Raw genomic sequence first — 10,301 nt, forward strand, 5'->3', positions numbered from 1 at the left:
CTTGAGAGAGTAGGCTAAAGATAGAATCTAGGCTTGAGAGAGTCGGATTAGATCGCATAAGCAAGAATAGAAACTTAGAAGTAAGTTCTACCGACTGTTTCGCATATACATCGATGCGTCCTAGAAATAGGAATTGTGGCATTATGCATTGAGAAATTTAGTACTGATATTTGTGTATAGCATGATTGCATAACTTGTGCACAATCTTGGGAAATATTAGCTAAACCCTTTCGCAGCCCCTTCATCGCATACTTATTGTAACTCTACGCTTTCATCACTCTGCGCTTAATGATGACATGCAGAAATGCATGTCATCTTAGGCCTTTTATTTAGAATTATGAAGGCTATTAAGCAGAATATGTGGCAATTATGTTATGAATTCATGAGAAATGAGCTTGTGGCGTTTAGCATTGAGAATCTCGGCTAACCCATTATTATACGTTCAATTGTCTATTTTTGTAGCTAATGCAGGAAGTGGACGCAAACGCGGAAGCCGGACTACCGCATAGACGATCGCATGCGGAGAATCTCTCCATCGCAAAGGTGAACGTATCCCATCAATGTAAGGGTGTTGCAGTGATCAGCCGCATGCGTCCAATGCATAGGAGTTGCGATCGTCAAGCGATTGCGGTCATCGTGTAAAAGTTGCGGTATTAAGCGAATGCAGTCACTGCACGATTACGGCTACACGATAATGCATAATAAAGGAATCAACGCAAGGTTGGTGGAATGAACGCATCAACGCATATCTCGGGAAAATCAAAAGATGATGTTAACATTTCACCTACCACGCCATTGGCAGCAGAGATTTAGAAATGACTAACGCGCCGTGAATGTCAGAATCAGAGTAGTCCATTAATGTTGTCAGCGATCAAGCTCTATAAATTGAAGCCGACTGAGCAGAATTTCAACTTATCCAGGGTTATTCCTGTGATCTAGACAAATGCGTGAGAAGAAAGCTTGAGAGTTCTTCATCTCCTTCTTCCATTCCGAGTGACGACCGAAGCCTTCAATCGGAGCTAGATCTCAAAAAAGTCATCTCCACCATCCATCCATGGCACCACCGGCAGCCTTGACGCACATCTGCTGGAAGCAAGACATTGCTTCCAGCTGGTCCTTTCATTTTCTCTTATTTTCTTATATTGTATTGTATTACATTTTGGGATTAAGGAATTAATGCATTATGTGTTCAATGTATTTCCGTGTTTTCTCGATTTCATCTCCATCTTCTTTACTTAGGATCCTTAACCTTCATTGCATCACTTAGTGAGATTGCTAGAGTATCGCATACTTAGTCATGTGGATTAGAGATATGAAGCATGTAGCAAACCACTGAGAGGTGTGTGTTGCGTGAGTGTGTGAGTAAACCTTATTTTCTTAGTGTGAAGTTGTAGCTACGTCTGTCTATAGGCAGATGCAACGCTTGTCTATGAGTAAAGTCAGCAACAACTAACTGTCGGGGAGGATAAGTGGTTGGTCGCATTAAGCAATGTAAGCTATTGTCACTAGAGATAGGAATAATCTTACGTCAGCTAAGTTTATGTGGTTACCTTATCTTATGAGCGCATCACTAATCATTTAGGCATACTTGAGAGAGTAGTCTAAAACCCAAATCTAAGACTCGAGAGAGCGGATTGAAACACATAAGCAAGAATGGGGAACTTAGGAATAAGCTCCGTTTAATATCACACAGCGTATGCACCCTACGAAGAGAATATTGCATGCGTCCAGGAAGTATGATATGGTGGTGATATGCGGCTATCGCGCTCATGCGGCGAGAGCACGTGAGCAGGTTATGGAGGTTTAGGCATAGGCTTCTCAGCACTATCGCATATACATCGCATGCATCCTAGAATTAGGCTCGAGTGTGTGTAGCATGATTGCATAGCTTGCGTTGGCTGAGGTTGCCCTTGCGGTCAAGCTTAGGGTTGCAATGAAGACATCTCCACATTTTCTCTACTTTTCCATCCATTTACTTTTTGTCAATAGTTGTTGTGTCTCTACCTCTCATTCATATTCTCATTGTGTTGTCTGTTAGTTAGAAGTAGGAGTAGTGTTAGCTTAACAACCATCATTCTTTTATTCAACCGTCGCATACACATTACCGCATACATCTAGCTATAAGTCCCTGAGTTCGACCTCGGATCACTCGAGAAACTTGCGTTCGCGTTATACTTGGTGTGAGCGCAAGAAAATTTGTGACAGGAACACATGGTCATCGCATACATTTGTTAACGCATAGTTCACTCTAATGCATGACCACCGACGCATGATAATCGACGCATATATTTAGAATATGCATCGCATATCGCGTCCTTGGAACTTTAGTTGTCAAGTAATTGATAGCTAATTTTCCGTCACCACTCAACTCTGTCGCATAGGAAATTCTAAACCAAAAGACCATCTACTTCGTTTTTTTACCCCGCAATAGAATCAAAGAGTTTGTTGCATATCTACTTAGCAGTCCCTGTGTTCGACCCTGGACTTACCAGGAACCTAAGAAGGCTTATACTTGGGCCTTGTTAGGAAAACTTGTATGACCATCACATAACTCATATCATCGCATACTCACACCATCGCATCATAATTCTACGCATCAGAATCCAATTCACATATTAATATTTGAATCATATTCAAATATTTATTTCCTCTTAAATAAACTTTATATTATAATGTATTAAATACAGTATATTAATTATATCATATATAATTAAATTAGATTAATTATATCACATATATTTAATTCCCTCATTTAATTTAAAAAATTCAAATTAATCCAAAATTGGTTCTCATTAAATCCCTATTGAGCTACAAATAGGACCTTTTGAACCTATAGATTGAAGCTCCAATGGTACTTGAATAATTAATCAAACTCTTTTAATTAAATTATTCAACATCCACTAACTGTCGGGCATTCCACTAAAGACCAATAGTTGCACTATTCCAATACCGATATATTTTTGTGTCCATAGGATATAACCAGTCAAAGTGCGATGACTCTTCACAAATTTCTCATAAGTATAGCTAGGCCAAAATTATTGTTTTGCCCCTATAGTTACATCTAGCTCCTTAAGTACCACTGATTCCTCTATTGAACAATAAGTCATAATCGAACTATGATAAACCCTTCAGGCTGGAAGAGGGTGTGGCACCACATTGTTTAAGTCCTGGAATCAACCTTTAAGGAAGCAATTTATCTACTTACCCCATTATCAGGGAAGGGGTGAATTTTGTCTTGTGTAGCTGTGTTCCCAACTCCCTAGTCAGACGAATTCCCAAAATGGTTGACATATTGAGTCGGCAATCTAGTGAAAGCATATGAAAAGTGCTTTTATTACCTTCAAATTTAGAACTATTATTGCTAGTTTTGTTTGGTTTAATGTGGTTTATTGAGTAATTTCAGGAAACTAAGCATCAAGAGCAATTTGTACAGAAATGGGAAAAAAACCCAGGGGAAAAGTCTAAGATTTAAGTAATTTCAGATTGACTATAGAATTAGGAACCGAGGACCAAAAGTGCAGAAAATAGGCTGAATTTGGAAGACAATTCGGGGGAGCCAACGTTGGACTAACATTGCAATGCTGCCTCCCTGATGTTGCAGACCCGATAGCTCAAAACAAGGCAGCATCGCGACGCTATCTTCCAGCGCTGCAATGCTACGAACATCATGCGCAGTTTGCAATGGTGCCAACATTACAATACTGCGAGGGCTCTATAAATATTACATAGTACCGTTAGGTCAGGGGGGACGCGAAATTATGCACGAAGACATGAATATACAGAGGAAAAACAGAGCAGAGGTGAACTTTTGGCGGAAGACTTAAGAATTTGTTTGAGAGTTGATCCGAGAGCATTTTTGGGTGACTAGAAGATCAATCGAGAATGTGAGTTTTGCTTAAGATCAATTTGAAATTCGTGGCGAGAGTCAAGAAGATCGTGATTGGGATTCGATTCCATTGAGGGGAGATCGTCTTTTTATGTCTGTAGTATTTTTGTTGCCATGATGAACTATTGTTTTGTGATTGATACCCTTGAAATCATGTGTGGCTAAACTCTATTTTTTAGGGTGTTGTTAGAATTTTGGGTTGTTACAATGAATTGTTGATTTTATGATTGATTGATTATTGCATAGATTTCTAAATTATTTGTGCTTAATGCTTTTGATTAATTGGCCATTGATTGAACGAACTTAGGCTAATTAGATTACTCAAGAGAGAGTTTAATTTGCTAGACTTTATGATTTAGATTGTTATTCGAAATTGCATGAGAATGATTTTTAGAATAATAATGGGTGCAATTGAAGGGTCTTAATGCAATGCTAGTTTAAGTAATGGAAGAAATTCAGGTTGATAAGCTAGGGTTAGAATGGATTGAGCTTGAGAAAGGATTTCCTGATTTCGGAACTTCTAGCCTCAATCTATCATTTTCAATCAATTGCATGTCATAATTCACTGTACACCCTTAAAGAAACAACACCCTAGATTTGTTCTCTCTGATGTGTCTCCTATGTTTAATCGTTATTTGTATTTTTAATCATTGATAAAAATCATCTTTCGGTTGTTTGGATAAAATTTGGATAAAATTGACAAAGAACTACAATAGTTAAGCTTAGGATAAATAGCTCGAGCCAGTCCCTGAGGATGATACCCTATTAATTGGGATTTTATTACTTCGCTATATACGCTTGCGTTGCGCGGCACGCATCACCACTCTCACCCATGTAAATAAAAGGACTACCTTCATAGGCAGGAGTTCACAACTCACTCAAGATTTAGGTCACCTATGGTCATCCTGGTGAAATGTAAGTCTCAATTATGAGCAGCGTCATATAATGAGACTAGTCCTTTTGTGGTTCGGTCTTATACAAACTCCCTTGTATAGAACACCTCTGCTCACATGTTTCTACATGAATGATCAGAATCACATCATTTATAACACTTTACAACTGTTAGAATGTCTTGAATTTGTTTGTTAGAGCTTCGAACAACCAAGTACGGGGGTCCCCCCGAAACTTATTCAGAATTTGTATTTACCACATTTATTTATTTGTAGTTATTTACGATTATGACTCTAGGATTTATAGTAATGCACTATATAAACTCTTTAACCCTAGAGGCACCATTTTTTGGTGTATTAAGAAAATGTTCTCTCTAACGACAATGTTTTCCCTCTGCCATATGGATGTAACTAACACGCCGTTAGTGAGCTATGTATATCTGTGTGTTGATTTTTTTATGTTTTATTTTTTTACGTTTGTTGTATTCTTTAATTGTCGATTATGTAACAACAATAATTGTAACATCTACAAAGTAGGTCGTATTCGCAATGTCATCAGGATAAGGTATCTAACCTTATCCATCTACTACAGACCATTTAGGTTATCAAACATGATCCATTTGTATGTCTCTACATACATGTTCAAGCAACAGATGATAACTTTGGATGTTGGTTTATTGGTTTGGGAGTTTAATGCTACTAAATATCAAATAAAACATCTCGTATTTTATTAAATAAATAAAATGTTTATACAGTATGATTACAAATAACCGGACCCTACAAGATTTAAGGCATAAATCCCAACAAGTATGACTTTTATGATGTACACCCCACTAGCTTTAGGACAAGTGGGAGATTGTTGAGGTTGATGCCCTAAATCCCGTGGATCCTGTAGTTTGTAATTTTAATATATAAATAGTTTATTTATTTAATAAAATTTGAGGTATTTTATTTGACATTTAGTGGAATTAACCCATAAAACTCCAAGAGAGGCTTGCTACTGTTTAGACATGAAGTTTCCTTGTCAAAGGAATAGTGTCCTAAGACGCCTCAATAAGTTGAAAAGATGAAACGGATCCCCTATGCATCGGTTGTTGGCAGCCTGATGTATGGAATGTTATGTACTAAACCTGACATTGTCTATAAAGTGGCGATAGTCAGTAGATATCAGTTTAATCTAGGATTAGATCAATGATCATTCGTTAAAAATATCCTCAAGTATCTTAAAAGAACGAGGGACTACATGTTTGTATATGGGTCTAAGGATTTGATCCTTATAGGATACACTGACTCTGACTTTCATACTGATAGGGATTCTAGGAAATTCACTTCAGGATAAATGTTCACTATTAATGGAAGGGATGTAGTTTAGAGAAGCACCAAGCAAAGATGCATTGCTAACTCCACCATCGAGGAATAATATGTAGCGACTTATGAAGCTGCCAAGAAGGTTGTGTGGCTCAGGAAATTCTTGACTGGTATGGAAGTTGTTCCAGACATGTCAAAGTCTATTACCCTTTATTGTGATAGCAGTGATGTTGTGGCTTTTGAGCGTAAGCGTCACCTGATTCAGGAGATTGTGCATCAAGGGGACGTGATCATCACGAAGATTGCTTTGGAGCACAATGTTGTTGATCTATTTACAAAGGCCCTCGTGGCTAAGGTGTTTGAGAGTCATTTGGAGAGTCTAAGTCTACGAGACAGGCTGCATCTGATCTGGGGCAAGTGGGAGATTTTACTGGACGCCTATTGTATTTCGTAGTCTCTTGTTCTTTTGTATTGTTGTACTTGTTTGTACCTTTGTTATGTACACCCCACTAGCTTTAGGACAAATGGGAGATTGTTGGAGTTGATGCACTAAATCTCATGATCTTGTAGTTTGAATTGTAGTGTACAAACATTTTATTTATCTAATAAAATAAAAGTTATTTTATTTGACATTTAGTTGCATTAACCCATAAAAACCAATAAACTAAGATCCAAGGTTGTCTTCTATAACTTAAACATGTATGTGGAGACATACAGGTAGATCATGTTTAAGTGATAACCTCAACGGTCTATAGTAGATGAATAAGGTTGGGTACCTTACCCTTGTGATACTAGGAATATGACCCACTTTTTAGTTGTTATAATTGTTGTAAAGTGCTATACAAAGAGTTTGAATAAAATCGGATCACAAAATGAATAGTCTATCTATGTAACACTATTACTATAATAGACTTACGTTTAATCAGGATGTCCATAGATGAGTTGACTTAAATAATGAGTGAGTCGTGAACTCTTGCCTATGAAGATGGTCATTTGATCTACATGCGTGAGAGTGATCAGTTTCGCTGACTCAGTAGGCTTACCATTTTGGGGATTCATCTAATTGGGGAATTGGGAATGCAGCTACACAAGAAGGAATTCACTTCCTTCCCTATTATTAGAGCAAGTTGATAAATTGCTCCCTTAATTGCTTATTTCGGGGTTTGAACAATATAGCGTCACACCCTCTCCTGGCCTATGAGGGGTTTAGATATAGTTGGACTATAACTAGTTGTTCATTAGAAGGATCAGTGGTACTTAGAGAGTTAGATGTAACTACAGGGGCAAAACGGTAATTTTAACCTAGTTGTACTTATGAGCAATTTGTGAAAGGTCAATGCGTCGTTAATTGGTTATATCCAATATACACAAAAATACGTGTGTAGTATAAAGAGTGCAGTTGTTGGTCTTTAGCGGAGTGACCGATAGTTAATGGAAGTTGATTAATTTAATTAAAGAGTTCAATTAATTAATTAAGTACCATTGTAGCTTAACCTATAGGTATATGAAGTCTCCTTATTTGTTCAATAAGGATTAGTGAGAATCAGGTTATTTTTGGATTAATTTGAATAGTTCAAATTAACAAAGGGAATTAGTTATATAAGATATAGTTACTATAGTGTATGTGATACATTACAATATATAATTAATTATATGAGATATAGTTAATATAGTGTATGTGATGCATTATAATATAAAGTTTTATTTGAGATAAATAAATATTTGAATATGATTCAACTATAAATTATATGAATGAGAGTCATATTATAACTATCGATTAAATGAGAGAACAATAAACTATAGGTTATATTATTTGTAATATAATATAAACTATAAGTTATGTGTTTAATTTTAATTAAAATTCAGTTTTGGGAGGGGAATTATTGGGTAACCATCCCTTCCCCTCTTTCTCTCGTTGAACGTGGGTTAAGACAAAGGTTTTAATATAGATCCTCTATATTTTCCTGTAAACACACAGAAGAACTTCTCAGAAGAATTCTCTTGGTGAACAATTGCTCTAAAAAATAAAATCTTCATCCCTTCCAAAAAAACAATTACTAAAGTCCACTTCTTTCAGTGATTCTCAACCTTGAGAATAACGAGGATTCATTTTGTGATGATGTCCGGTTTGACTTTGAATTGTTGTCTTTATTGTTGTGTTCGTGAGTTCGTGGGACGAGTATGAGTTGTTCATACAGTAGACCGGGAGAGAATTCGTGAAAAGTTTTGTCTTCGAGGGTAAGATATTAATCTCTTTTTTCCTCTCCAACTATGATTGCATGCTTAATTAGATTTGAGAATCTTGGTTTCCATCCTCTGTTGAATTAGACGTTCTGTAAAATTAAAATTGCTCGGATCTTTTCGCTACGAGTATTCACGTACTCTTTCATGGGTAAGGGCAAGGATACACGGGCGACTGACAAGAGGAATCCGTGATAATGCCAATGAGACTAGAAAAACTCTTCTGCATTTGAGTTCACATGTCATTTTCATGTTTTACTATTTTATTTTCATGAACTTTACTTTGATAGAGTTAAGATGTTCGAGATTTTCTTTTTCGATTAATTTTTCTTATTTTCGAATTTATGTTTTAGGGGTACCCCGAATCAAACGTTATGAAATTTTGAGTTGAAAATTTGTCAATTTCTTTATTAAATAAAACAATCAAACTTTATGTTTTTTAAATGTAAATATTTATGTACAAGTTTATGCATGCATGAAGTAATGACTCTATTAGCTGTCTTAGAAAGTCGGGTCTTTATAGATACCGGTATCGATATTGATATATAACAATTTATATACAGATGATGATATCGATATCAAATGCACCAATAAACAAATGAATGGTGATTGAATGAGATGGATGATGCGTGAGGATAAAATCTAGAAAATCCTCAAAGGTTTGTTGGGAAAATGATATTTATAAACTGAACTAGTAAGTTGATTACACCTTAACTAAATATAGTATACTCATAGTATACAATAGTAACTTAAATATTACAACAAGGCTTAGAATTGATTTTTTTTTTCTTTAGAAAAAAAAAACACTTCAAGATATTGTGGCAATATTGATAGGTAGCTGGGGCATGTTTTTGATAAGCGCTATCCTAAAGATAATTATTTGCTCTATACGAGCTACAAAAAGACTACAACGATCGTATTGGCAACATACCACGACTAATTTTGATAAATCTACAACCTCCAACTACTCCAATTTGACAAAACTTTTAGATACTTGTTCTCAACTCAACTCAAAATGAATAGAAATAAATAACTGAGAGAACTCTTCGATTTAGAATGAGATGCTACAATTGAAGAACAGAGTTGCTATTTAAAGGCAAGCAACTTAGTAACTCTCTGAAAAACAAAATGAAATAAAATAAATACAAAATTGAAACATGTGTCAAATTTAACTCATTTGAGTTTCTTGATCAAAATCAAATATAACTCATGAAAATTGAAGAAACTAGAAATTTAACTTTCACAGCTAGTAAATTTGTACATGAAACATCATCTTAACTTGAAATTTCATTCCAATTTGAAAGTTTCCAACAAATAATTTAATCCACACAATTAAATCCAACTTCATGTGTTGAATATTCACCAAAAATTTCCTTACTTGGGAGAATTAGAAAATTGGGGTGGTTTTGGAAAAAAAAAAAATGGTGAAAAGGGATGGATTTAAAATTATTTAGAAAAATAAGGTAGTGTTTTTGTCTTTTAGTGAAAAGTCTTCATGAAAATTGGAATGAGCAGATGACCATTATTGTGATTTCATTTATCATTTATTTTTTATAAATTCATTTCCTGTTTTTTTCTAAGAAAAAATAATATCACTATTTTTTTAAATAATTATTATCTTGTTATATCGTATAGTTTTTTTTCATTTTTTAGTAAGATTAAATGTATTAAAATAGATATTACATATTTAATCGTTTTTTGGTAAAATAATAAACTATTATATATAAATAATGTAACACTCCGATTTTTTTTATTATTATTAATGTAATTTCAATAATTTTTATTAATTGAGGACATTTTTGGAATTTTGGACCTTAAGTGTAATTGCGAGAATTTAATTATTTGACGTTGGAAATTATTTAGGTTGGAATTGAATGGCAGGAGTTAATTCTTTTTTAAAGGAATGGAGCTTAAAGAATTTATGTGGATCAAGAAAAGAATAAAATATAATATAATATAATTTATTTTATTCCTTT

This window comes from Benincasa hispida, unplaced genomic scaffold, assembly GCF_009727055.1.
Source record: "Benincasa hispida cultivar B227 unplaced genomic scaffold, ASM972705v1 Contig587, whole genome shotgun sequence".
Lineage (NCBI taxonomy): Eukaryota > Viridiplantae > Streptophyta > Magnoliopsida > Cucurbitales > Cucurbitaceae > Benincasa > Benincasa hispida.